Source organism: Panthera pardus, unplaced genomic scaffold, assembly GCF_024362965.1.
Source record: "Panthera pardus isolate Hobbes unplaced genomic scaffold, ASM2436296v1 HiC_scaffold_20, whole genome shotgun sequence".
Lineage (NCBI taxonomy): Eukaryota > Metazoa > Chordata > Mammalia > Carnivora > Felidae > Panthera > Panthera pardus.
The window spans coordinates 28654567-28667979 of NW_026526766.1; the positions used below are offsets into that span (position 1 = coordinate 28654567).

The window sequence follows — 13413 nt, forward strand, 5'->3', positions numbered from 1 at the left end:
AAGGTTTTATAGAATAGGTATCAGAAGGATGAAAGAGCAAGAGAATTGAGGTTAAAATGTTCTAAGAGTGATTGAAGAAAGGAACCACATTATCTAAAGAAGACCACAGAGTAGAGATTCTCAACTTCAGAAATGTAGAAGCTGTGGGGCTGTTTTGTGCGGTGTAGGATGTTTAGCCTTCTTGGCCTCTACCTACTATATGCCTCCCCCTCTAGTTGTGACCATCAAAAATATCTCCAAACATTGCCAGATACCCTCTGAGGGGCACTCCCCGATTGGAGCCTCTGTCCTAGAACCAGAGGGAGCAGATGCATTGAAGATAATGGAAAAGCTGAGGGACTGGAGTTTCAATATAATAAGAGTTGGTGAATAATTAAGAGAAAGAATAGGGAGAATAGGAAGCCATGCTCTGATATAAGATTATGGAAATGAAGTATTTAAGTGATGGAACTGTTCCAAGTAGTGAAAATGTCAAGAATGGACCATTGGTTCACCGAATGGAGTGAAGGCAAAGGTTGTTGGCACTGAGTAGGTAATTTGGGGAGAGAGAGAAAGCCTATAGTTACGGAACAAGCTGGGAAAGCAGCTGCCAGAACTGATTTTTTGGATGTTTGTTTCTTTACTCTATCCATTAAGTGTTTCTCAGTTCTTTTTCTAACATTATCAATTCCCTGACCATGGACCTTCCTTCTGTAGTGTTTTAAAAAGTCATGGTGGGGGCAGCGGGGGCACGTGGGTGGCTCAGTATCCGACTTCAGCTCAGATCATGATCTCATGGTTTGTGGGTTCTGACCCCGCATCAGGTTCTGTGCTGACAGCTTAGAGCCTGGAACCTACTTCAGATTCTGTCTCCTTCTCTCTCTGCCCCTCCACAGCTCATGCTCTGTCTCTCTCTCTCTGTCTTTCAAAAATGAATAAATGTAAAAAAAAAATATTTTTAAAAAAGTCATGGAATTTATTCAGCTTGGTTTTTGTAGTATTTTTTAGGTGAGGAGTTCTTTTTTGTTTCTTTTTCAGTATTTTCTTGATCTGATTTTGTGATCCTTTACTTATAAGTATATTACTTTTCAATAAGCCCAGGTTCTGTGCTGTGTGACCTAATTTCAGGGTATTTCTTTTGCATTTGGGCACCTCATTATGAAGTCTGCTATCTTTGGCAGAAGACGTATCAACATATCCTTAAATCTTACAACCTCTTAGAGATGTTCTTCTTTTCCCTTGCCTTCCCCCACCCCATTGTTTTCTCTTTTGCTCTTTATTATTTCATATTTATTATTTAAAAAAAAATTTAATGTTTATTTTTGAGAGAGAGAGAGAGAGGGACACAGAGTGTGAGCAGGGGAGGGGCAGAGAGAGAGGGAGACACAGAATCTGAAGCAGGCTCCAGGCTCTGAGCTGTCAGCACAGATCCCCACGTGGGGCGCGAACCCACGAGCTGTGAGATCATGACCTGAGCCGAAGTTGGACGCCCAACCGACTGAGCCACCCAGGCGCCCCTGTTTCATATTTATTTTTAAGCTGTGATTATATGTATGTGTGGTGTTGATTGACAAGTAATTACAGTGGACTCAGTAAGCTGGACATATTCATAGAATATGCCTTTAGATGCTTTTCCTATGTAATAATGCTTACTTTGCATTATTCATCAAGAAAGTGCAATAACTCCCACCTCTTTTACAAGGCATTAAAAAAAAACTTATCCACAGATATAAGCTGATGTAGGTTTTATTGTAATATCTCAAGTATTGTCTTGCAAAATAGGAAGTAAGTAGGTGGCATTAAAAGCCTTGACATTTTTACTTGATTCTTACATGAATTATTTTTTGTGAGTGCTGATCTATTTGATCAGTATTATACTATGTTTGATCTAGTATAATAAGTAGCTCTGTCTAGGAATATCCTATTATGGCTAAATCCCCTAATGGTGATGAACTGATTTTTTATGACCTTATTTCTATACTTAAATATGAGGATTTCCAAGAAAAAGATTAATCTGTTACTTCAATAAAGAACGATGACCAGTTTTTCTTGAGGACTTACTTTTGGTATTTAGGATCTAACACCTCAAAGGAGAAATGAGTTGTTCTCTCCAAACCACGAAAACGGACATTCATCCTAAGTACAAAAGCAGGCCAGAAACATTTTATCGCAGAAGTTGTGCTTTAAAAAGCAGCAGCATTACATCCCCATCGGTTGTTCTCTAGCGGCAGATGACACTTGACGATTTTTGTGCTCAGTCTGCAACCACATTCAGTATTGGACAAATATAAGATTCTTCAGTGATGGCATTCGAACACACGTATGCCCAAGGACTTTGTTGTTAGTAACAAATCATTTTGATTCTGAACATGGTTTAATGACTTTTCTAATAGAGTGTTTTAGGTTCTGGAAATACCATGGTCATAGAATATGTTTTGTTTAGTCATTTTCTTACAATGATTTAAGAAAGTCATATTTTTCACACTCCTTGTAAATTGTTAATGTTATGCAGTATTTGCAGCATTTAACCAGTTTATGGCTAACATTTTAAAAATATCCTTCCAGCTTTGTGCAGTGGCAGTATCGTAGCCAATGAGATTTATCCGAGGCGCGATTATTGCTAATTGAAAACTTTCCTAAAAATATCCTTCCCTGTTGGGGCACCTCAGTGGTTCAGTTGGTTGAGCATCTGACTTTGGCTCAGGTCATGATCTCGCAGATTGTGGGTTCGAGCCCCGTGTCTGGCTCTGTGCTGAAAGCTCAGAGCCTGGAGCCGGCTTTGGCTCCTTCTCTCTCTGCCCCTAACCCACTTGCATTCTGCCAGTGTCTGTCTCAAAAATAAATAAACATTAAAAAAAAATTTTTTTAAATATCCTTCCCTGTTGCTATTGTTCTGTATCATTCTCCGGGTCTATACTTTTTCCTTCAGCATATATCGAAGTCTCAAAGAAAAATGAATTGTTTTTTTTTTTAACGTTTATTTATTATTGCAAAACAGAGAGAAACAGAGCAAGAGCATGGGAGGGGCAGAGAGAAGGGGAGACACAGAATCTGAGGCAGACTCCAGGCTCTGAGCTGTCAGCACAGAGCCCGATGCAGGACTTGAACTCACAAACCACAAGATCATGACCTGAGCCGAAGTCAGATGCTTAACTGAGCCACCCAGGCGCCCTGAAAAATAAACTGTTTAACCTGCCTTTTAAATCATCCTAATTAATTTTAACATGGTCTCCAATTACATATGTTCAGTTGTATATTCAAATTGAAAAGATAATGGAGATCCTGGAGATCTTCTAAGATATTGAAGCTATATCAAATATGTTTTCTTTATTATCTTTCTCCCAAATGCTTTTCAGTTTCTAGGAATTAGTTGAAATCTCTTTTCTTGGGAAGGATGAACTGCATATATGTTCAGTTCACCACTGAGACCATGATAATCACTAGGAGTATATTTTAAACCTCAGTGAGATGGATTTGAAAGCCATTTACAGAGAATGGGACACCTATTTGTAGTGTGTAAATTGTGGACCTATCTCTCAATGGAGAAATCTGTTATATATTTATTCCCATGGAAGAGCAGAGTGTAAATATTGAGATCTGAATGCTATTTCTAAAGAATCTAATTTTGTCAAATTTTGCCTTTGGGTACAGTACTCCTTTCCTTGTCCTTGGTTGTCTGTAGCTGTAGCCCTGTGACAATCACCAAATAAATCACTAAGTAGAGGGAGTCTGTCTTGATTTCTGGCTAAAGGAAATGTAGTTTCCTAACACAGGAACAGAGTGACCTCTTGCCCTTCCTACAGCTTTCCTGCTGTAGGAAGTATGGTTTCCTATAGAGGACAGAAAGGTTGTCCACGCAGGGTAGGAAGTGGGGGCTGTAAGGTCAGACAGAGTCCAGGAATTAGGGGAGGGATGTGAAGGGTATTTATCCCTGCAGATGCCAAGAAAGGACAAACTTTTCACCCATACTACAAGTTCTGAATGATGGAAACTTCTTGAAGATACTGAGAAGAGTCTTACACAAGAAGCCCTATGGAAAGTGGTTAGAGAATTTGCCAAGGGGAGCCATTTTTTAGCATCATTGAACTCCACAGTGAATCCTAAACAGTGTTGATTGGGAGGAGACCAGAGTTACTATAACCAGAGTTAGATTAAGCCAGTGGTTCTCGAAGTCTGGTTGCTAGACCAGCAGCGTCAATATGGAATTTGTTAGAAATGCACATTCTTGGAGCTCACTAGTTGGTATTTTAACAAGATCTTATTATTTTTTTTTTTTTTTACGTTTCTTTATTTTGAGTAAGAGCACATGAGCAGGGCAAGGGCAGAGAGGGGGAGAGAGACAACCCCAAGTAGGTTCTGTGCTGTCCTTGCAGAGCATGACACGGGGCTTGACCCCACCATGATCATGAGATCATGACCTAAGCCGAAATCAAGAGTCAGACGCTTAATGGATTGAGCAACCCAGGTGCCCCTCACCAGATCATTCTTATGCATGTGATCCTCAGCCTACGCTTTGAGAAACACCGTGCTAGATCTTTGAGAAGAGCAGTAATTTATTGGATTACAATTTTATCCTTGAGGAGTTCTGAGATATAGATGTGTTCCTGAATTGCTGGAGATATTCACAGATATGAATCTTAATTGCTAGCAGTGAAGCTCTCTGAATATTTAATACTCACTAGTAAATTGTATAGAGATGCTTGGGATAAAGTTCTAGAAATCATGAGTATCCTTCCTAGGTTAGAGATGCCCCCCAAAGGCCAGTAGGACAGTATAACATTATAACACAAAACCAGTCAGATTTAAAAATTTGTTGTATATAGTTCATGTTTTCCAAATAGTCTTTAGGAAGCCTACGTTTATAGTTATGGGGCTACATATTAAAACTTTATACAGAAAAGGAATGGATTTAGTTGAGAAAATACTGGAAAAGTGTATCTTTTTGCAGCCTCCAAGCCATGTGTTAGAAGCCAAAAAGGGATCAATAGTATTAAGAAAATACTGTGTCAGTGTGCCTATAGGCTAGTACCCTAAGTTCACTGTTGGGGCAGGAGTAGATTTATCTAAAATGATATATGATTTTTTACTGAATAGAATTATATAATAATTATTTTATCTAGTTACCAGAAAAATGATTCAAGAACAAAAATTGGGGCAGGAAGCATCTCTCTCTCTCTCTCTCTCACACCCTCCCCCCTTCCCTCTCCCAGTTCTCTTTGGAGACAGCCTCAGTTACCGGCTTTCTCTATGCCTCACTACCTAGGACTCAGTTAGGGCTTCTTGAAATGAATAAGAATAAAGGCAGTGACTTATAATTGTGTCACTTATTTAGGATAGATAACTACAAAAAGAGGTAGTCCTCTTTGCAGTGTGAAAAGGAAGTGAAAAAAAAAGTGGTTAAATATCCAGTGTCTTCAGGGTGTTTTTTTTTTTTTTTTGGAGGGGTGTGAGGGCATGGTATCATGACATCCCCCATCAGGAATGGGGGTAAGCTCCTTTCAGGAAGCTGTTTCAAACCACCTACGGTGCTAATATTTCAGAATGAAATCTAACCCATATGTCTTCTAGATGGGAGGAACAGGTGGGGTAGAGCCCAGACTCTTTCTTTGCCCTAGAATACTACTTTAGGAGTGGGCCCTTCTGCAGGCTTTCAGTACTGGTGTTGGCAGGAAGGAAGCAGGATAAATAAAAAGCCCTGCCCACCTGTCCATTAGGCAGTCGGTCTTCTGCCAAGTTCAGCTCTGTGGCTGTAGCAAGAACCCAAGAATTTGTAAAGAGGACCTAGCATCCTTGTTCTTTCAGCTGCTTCCCTCATGGAGGCCTACTGCCTGCCATCTTTCTGTACCATCCACTCCAGTGTTATTCTCAAATACGTTTTCTTGGCTGAATGCCAGCCCTGTGGCTCCCACTGATAATGTGCCTTCATAGAGTAGGACAGTCCTAAATTTTGCTGCAAAGTGGCTTTGCTGCAAAGTGGCTTTTTAACAGTTTTTAAAGTGTAGATACAGGTATGTTACCAGGCTCAGCTGATTTTTTAAAACCAGTGTTTTCTTGACTTGTGTGCAAGATGATTTAAAGTGGTACATGGATAAGCATCTTTTGAATTTTAATAGTTATGTGTCCATTTTAATATACGGTGGAAAAATGTAAATTAGTCAAACCCATGATTTCATGGATATTATAAAAGTTGAGTCAGTGGTAAAGTGGATTGAAGAAAAAGTATTTAATAAATAACAAGGTGGTATGAAGATGGCAAAAATACTGAAGGTGGTACATACATGACCGAAGTTTAGGAGATACTCAGGGCTTACACTTTTTGAAATAGTCTTTAAAACAATATACAAAATAAATTCTGAGGTTGAAATGCCATGCCATGTTGGAAGATGTGCACTGGGTGTAGCATAGATCTTTAACTACAAGTTCCTATTCAAGTCAATGTACATCTCTTTTATTTAAAAAAAATTTTTTTAACGTTTATTCATTTTTTGAGAGACAGAGCATGAGTGGGGGAGGGGCAGAGAGAGAGGGAGACACGGTATCCGAAGAAGGCTCCAGGCTCTGAACTGACAGCACAGAGCCCGACATGGGGCTCAAACTCACAGACTATGAGATCTTGACCTGAGCCGAAGTCGGATACTTAACCGACTGAGCCACCCAGGAGCCCCAATGTACATCTCTTTTAAATGGCCCTTTTAAAACATGAAGCTTATACTAATCCTTGCTAATATCATTGATACGTTTTTACTGAGTCTTTTCTAAATTATGTAAGATTTTCTATCTTCTGTAGGACATGGGTAAGAAAACCACTGTAAGACTTTGTTAAAACAGTTTGCTGTTCTTTTTTGCCACTTTTAAAAATAATAGCTTTGGGGCACCTGGCTGGCTCTATTGGTAGAGAATGCAACTTTTGATTTCCGGGTCATGAGTTCAAACCCTAAATTGGGTGTAGAGCCTATTTAAACAAATAGCTTTGTTGAGATGTAATTTACATAAAATTTAGCCTCTAAAACTGTATAATTCAGTGGCTTTTAGGATATTCACAGAGTTGTGCAGCCATCTCCTCTGTCTAATTATCAGGTATTATCATCACTCCAAAAGATATTTTGGACTCCTAAACAATATTTTAAAATACCTGAGGTCTTTGGGGCACTTGGGTAGCTCAGTTGGTTAAGTGTCTGACTCTTGATCTTGACCCCGATCATGACCTCCCAGTTCATGGGTTCGAGCCCCATATTGGGCTCTGTGCTGACAGTGCAGAGCCTAGTTGGGATTCTCTTTCTTCTCTTTCTCTGCCCCTATCCCACTCTCACTCTCTCTTGAAATAAACTTTTGAAAAATTAAAAAAAAAAAAATTAAAATACCTGGAATCTTTGAATAGCTACTAGATGACTTCTGTTGGTGTGTTGTAGAGGAGCCTTGTGCAGTGAGTGGGAACTGAATTTTGAGTCTCTTGTTGTCATGGATTCAAGGAGTCTGTATCTGTCATCTGTTTTTGCTAGTAAAATGTATTTTCCTATGAGCCAGAGCAGTGACTTTTTCTCTGTAGCAGAATGTTCATTAATAAACTATTTTCACAATACCTCTTTAAGTACTGAGTTTCCAAAATAGTTTCTATTTAAAAATAGTGTTTTTCTTTCTTTCTTTTTTTTTTTTTTTTAACGTTTATTTATTTTTGAGAGAGAGACATAGCATGAACGGGGGAGGGGCAGAGAGAGAGGGAGACACAGAATTGGAAGCAGGCTCCAGGCTCTGAGCCATCAGCCCAGAGCCCGACGCGGGGCTCGAGCTCACGGACCGTGAGATCGTGACCCGAGCTGAAGTCGGACGCTTAACCGACTGAGCCTCCCAGGCACCCCAAAAATAGTGTTTTTCAACAATTCTAGAAGAGGAAATCTTATGGAAAAAGCTGATATTTTTGTCTATATTTTCTTTTCCGATTTCTTTATTTTTACCCTACTGAACTCTGTAACCCAGCTCTATTAATCTAGATCTTGTTTCCACTCATGAATATTTATAGATAATAATAAATTATATTAATTCTCTTAATGGAGTTTGAAAAGTTTTGTTAACTTTTATCCTAGCACAAAAAATTCCTGGGTGGTCTGATAAAACCCTCATCTTTATTAAATATTAAGCCAGTTCTTTTAATTAATTATTATTATTATTATTATTTTTTTTTTGAGAGAGAGAGAGAGAGGGTGCAGTGAGGGGCAGAGAGAGAGAGAGAGAGAGAGAGAGAATCCCAAGAGGGGCAGAGAGGGAGAGAGAGAAGCGGGGCTCACCCAAAGCAGTGTTCGAGTTCACCCACTGTGGGGCTCGAGGTCACCAACTGTGAGATCATGACCTGAGCTGAAGTTTGATGCTTAACCGACTGAGCCACCCAGGTGGCTTTTTATGTTTAAAGGCTGTATTAACTGAATTATGTCTACTAAAATGTTCAATAGTTATTTATCTTGGACCTGTAGTGTACAAAGCACTTCATGGAATAATAGCCCTTCCTTTTGCTTCTGCTGAAGTCCTGCCTGATTTCAACCATTGTACTCAAATTCTGCAGTGAGGACAGCGAATGAATTTGAGCACGAGCTGGGATTATGAAGGTTTTAGAACCATTGTTGGGTGAGTAGCAGGTGAAAGAACTGAGCTTGGAAGAGAAGACTTGGGCAGTATCATGAGGGCTCTCCCAGCCATTCCGAGTTTGTCTTGTTCTGGAGAGTAGTGGGGGAAGTTGGTGTTAAAGACGCATATGTCAACAAGGCTGGAACTTCTGCCAGCTGAGGAGGCCTACAACATGAGTTTGTGTTCTCATGTTCTAATTTCCATCCTTAAATACCTTTCCACCATCTTCCAGTTCCTAGAATATCTTGTCCAGTGTCTGATGGTAAGAATGGTTTCTGGACAGTGTTTTGGCTATTCACGGATATATGGAATGTTACATTATTACATGAATGCATGATTTTATCTTTAACACATAGAATACAAACATGTAGCATTGTTTGGTATAATGCAGTTTTATGTAGTTGTATTATTAGGTCAGGATTTAAATTTACTTTGCATTTGGTGTATGTGGAAGATTTTGTTGCTCCTTGAAATGTAGGATCTATAGAATAGTATAAACCCTCTTGCCCATAAACAACAGAATATGGTGTTAAGAGTGGTGGGGAAGACTCTGGTAACAGTGGGTGTCCATGTTTGTATGGGGATATGGGGATAGTCCTTGACCTGTTTCACTGTTGCTTGTGTCATTCAACTTACAGGGTTAGGATCTAACGAGCTTTGCTGCACTTGAAATGGGTATTTTTGATCTAGGCTTGGACTGTATTTGAGGTAATACAGTATAGTGCTGATCTAGGGTCTAGAGCCAGACCATAAGAATCTAAATTTCAACTATGGCATCTAATAACTGTGAACTTAGGGAAGTTATCTTAACCTCTCTGGGCTTCAGTTTACTCATCTGTAAAATGGAGATAACGGACCTCACTGGATAGTGAGGAGTAAATGAAATTATGTATTTAATATGCCTTGCTTATCTCATAGCAAGTACCCAATAGATGTTAGATGCAGTTGCTAATTGTTATTCATACTGGGATATAAAGGTCAAGTGCCTTCTCAAAGATTTCTAAATAGTCCAGATGAGTTCTGAATTGACTGAGTCCCCAAAGGAAAAAGACTCTGGTCTTCTTGGTCTTTCCAAGGACTTTTAGATTCATGTTGCTTGTTTGGGACCAACACATTCTAGGGAAGTTTTGGGTGAATGGCATTCTCCTGGCTGGCGATAATCTGGATATCTTCCATACTTTGTTCCTGGAACCTCTGAAACATGGAGCGTTTGTGGGATGGGAGTTTCTCTGGCATTTTTTCAAAGTCCATGGCTGAATGTGCAGATACTCCAAAGAAATATTGCAAGAACACTTTGAAATATATCAGAGCACTTTGAAAAATTGTACCACCTTATGCTACAGGAGAAAAGCAGTATATTTGTCTCAAGGGAGATATAGTAAAGGACACAAAGAGTTTAAGTTAATAGGATGACAAAGTGTACTATATCTAAATCTTCATGAGTGTCATAAAACTATACTCAATTTTATAAGATTGAGGTATTCATTCAACAAGTGTCGATTAAGCACTTATTCATACTGGTTAGCTTTGAGTGTTAGTTACCTAGGAGAGTGTTAGGAAACCCCTTGGCTTTTGTTGCTAAGACTGCTTCTCAAATCAAGGTAGGATCTTCATGCTCTTTTCCTGGTGGCAGATTTCAGGGGCTTATCCTGGTTTTCTCTCTCAGAACTGCCTCCACCCACTCCTTTCCTGGGATTTTATTTTTCCCAAGACTGGCTGCAGATAGGCTACACTATCCTTAGCTTTCACCTTTCCTTGTTGCCCCTATGGTTATCTTCAGATCCTTGTGGGATTCAGGATTTTACTGCTAATCCTTATGGAAAAAATAGAAGGCGGCTAACAAATGCAGAGTTTAAAGATTTGGTGTTTTTACAATTATAGTTACCAATTCAGTGCTAAGATAGTAACTGTTACAATTAAGACTGAAAGACAATTGAAAAATAACTAGGGCTTCTCTTTTCCTTATGCTGAACATGAAGTTCACCAAGTATATTCTATTCTATATTTTTTGTCTCTTCTACCCCCTTGAAAATCCTTTTTCTATCTCTTCTATCCCCCGTGAAAATCCTTCTTTCCAACAACACAGAGATTGATGGAATCAAGAGAGAGCCTTAAGAATCCTCCCTGATATCAAGTATGTAGTTTGCATTCCCAAAGAGCTCCTAATAGGATGATAACATGTTTTAACATGGACCCGGCATTTGTTTTAATCAGGTATGATCAGGTGACAGACATGGAGATGAGTTGTCTTTGAAAGAAAAGTTTCTTATTTACAGTTCCCAAGAGGAGGGGCATACCCCTAAAGCCACACATGGGAGCACCAGGGTTGGTCAGGAGGCAGAAGAGCAAGGGTAGAGCAGGAGCCTGAGCCTTTATTGTGGTTTCTGGGGAAGACCAGGCAGGGCAAAGTCAGCAGACTTAGGACTGGCTAGTTTGAGTCCTTTTGGAGGGGTCTGGGCTTTTGGGGTGGTCCCTAGTCCTTGATAGCTTGCCCTGGGAAGAATTGGGGCTGGGGGAATATTGGCTTGGTGTATGAGTATTAAAGGAGGTGGTTGGGAGCAACTTCTTACTCAACATGTCTCCAAAGGGAAGGGAAATAAAAGCAAAAATGAACTATTGGGACTTCATCAAGATAAAAAGCTTCTGCACTGCAAAGGAAACAATCAAAAAAACTAAAAGGCAGCCAACAGGATGGGAGAAGACACTTGCAAACATATCGGATAAAGGGTTATTATCCAAAGATCTATAAAAAACTAACCAAACTCAACACACTAAACACAAATAATCCAGTGAAGAAATGGGCAGAAGACATGGATAGACACTTTTCCAAAGAAGACAGCCAGATGGCCAACTGACACATGAAAAAATGCTCAACATCACTCATCATCAGGGAAATACAAATCAAAACCACCTTGAGATACCACCTCACACCGGTCAGAGTGGCTAAAATTAACTCAGGAAACAGCAGATGCTAGTGAGGATGTGGAGAAATGGGAGCCCTCTTGCACTGTTGGGAATGCAAACTGGTGTAGCCACTCTGGAAAACAGTGTGGAGGTTCCTCAAAAAATTAAAAATGGAACTACCTTACAACCCAGCAATTGCACTATTAGGAATTTATCCAAAGGATACAGGAGTGCTGATTCATAGGGGCACGTATACCCCCAATGTTTATAGCAGCACTTTGAACAATAGCCAAATCATGGAAAGAGACCAAATGTCCATCAACTGATGAATGGATAAAGAAGATGTGGTTTATATATATCCTGCCATTTGCAATGACGTGGATGGAACTGGAAGGTATTCTGCTGAGTGAAATAAGTCAGTCAGAGAAAGATATCCTATGTTTTCACTCATATGTGGAACTTGAGAAACTGAACAGAAGACCATGGGGGAAGAGAAGGGGAAAAAAATAGTTTCAAACAGAGAGGGAGGCAAACCCATAAAAGACTCTTAAATACAGAGAACAAACTGAGGGTTGATGGGGGCTGGGGAGAGGGGAAAATGGGTGATGCGCACTGAGGAGGGCACTTGTTGGGATGAGCACTGGGTGTTGTATGTAAGCGATGAATCATGGGAATCTACCCCCGAAAACCAAGAGCATACTGTATGCAATGTGTGTTAGCTAACTTGACCATAAATTATATTAAGAAAAATAAAATAAAGAGAAAATTAAAAAGATAAAAAGAGGTGGTTGGGGATGTGAATTCTGGATTGGTTGATTTGCATATCGGCTAGCCCTGGAAAGACTTGTCTGTCTGGGGGCAGCAGGGCCCCAAGATGTCAAAGCATCATCAAATACAGAAAATGAAAACCATGATTAACAGATCTCCTGTCTGGTAGACCTGTGCTTTTATCACAGAAGGGACTCTTTCAGCAGCGTTTTACTGACTGATACAAAACATGGTAACGTGGCTCCCTGACCTTCAGGAACTTACAGTCTAGCTTAATAGAGAAAGCCTGCACGCATCAGTGACTGGTCATGCAGGGCACAAGGTTATGTACTGGGGAGATCTCCAGAGTGTCCTGGAAGTTCAGTGGAAGGGGAGACAGAGTGTCCTGGAAGCAGTAGAGGGCAGTGGTTAGGAGGATGGGCTGCTGGGTTCATCCGGCTTTGTCATTTATTCGCTGTGTGGTTTTGAGCAAGTTACTTAATCCGCATGTTTTAGTTTCCTCATCTGTAAAATGAGTTTAATAATAATAGTACTCATCTCATAGAGTTACTTGAGGAGTAAATTAGTTAATACATGACAAATGCTTAGAACAAAACCTAGCACTTAACAAGTATTCAGTGTTAGCTGTTGGTAGAGCTGTGGGGGAAAGTTTGATTGAGTAGATAGAATTGATTATTTACCATAAAGAGAAGAGAGAAGGGAAGTGTTCCTTTTTTGGGGGCGTGGGTTGGTGGGTGACTGGAAGGGAGCCTGACAGTTCAGGAAATGAGAGGTTAGTCTGGTAGGATAAGACTGAAAAAATAGGTTGGTAAGAGTTCTGAATGCCAAGGAGTTTGCATTTTTCTTTAATAGAAATTCATTCAAGGTGCTTTTTTTTTTAGTAGAGCCAGGATATTAAATTCACACTTCAAGAATCAGTCGTGGTAAGTATGGTTTTAGAGAGAGGAGAGGCTTGGTACAGAGTGTATGAGTCAGAATAGGTTAAGTTAGCATAGTAACAAATAACTCTAAAATCTTTGTGGTTTTAACAAGGTAAAGGTATGTTTCCTGCTAATACTGCATGTCTATCACAGCTCAACTGGGGACTCTACTTATAATCATCCAGGCTGACAGAAAAGCCACCCTCTCATGTTTTGTTTGCCCAAA

General features: G+C 39.9%; 1 protein-coding gene and 1 non-coding gene across 16 annotated transcripts in view; both read left to right on the forward strand.

The window, feature by feature from the left end:
• The window catches only part of AOPEP (aminopeptidase O (putative)), a 342850-nt gene that overhangs the window by 7009 nt on the left and 322428 nt on the right, over positions 1-13413 (forward strand). The gene's annotated exons all lie outside the window — the stretch shown is intronic.
• LOC128778759 (U4 spliceosomal RNA) lies at positions 2543-2687 on the forward strand. The gene has a single exon (XR_008424474.1). It is a non-coding gene; the product is annotated as a U4 spliceosomal RNA (small nuclear RNA).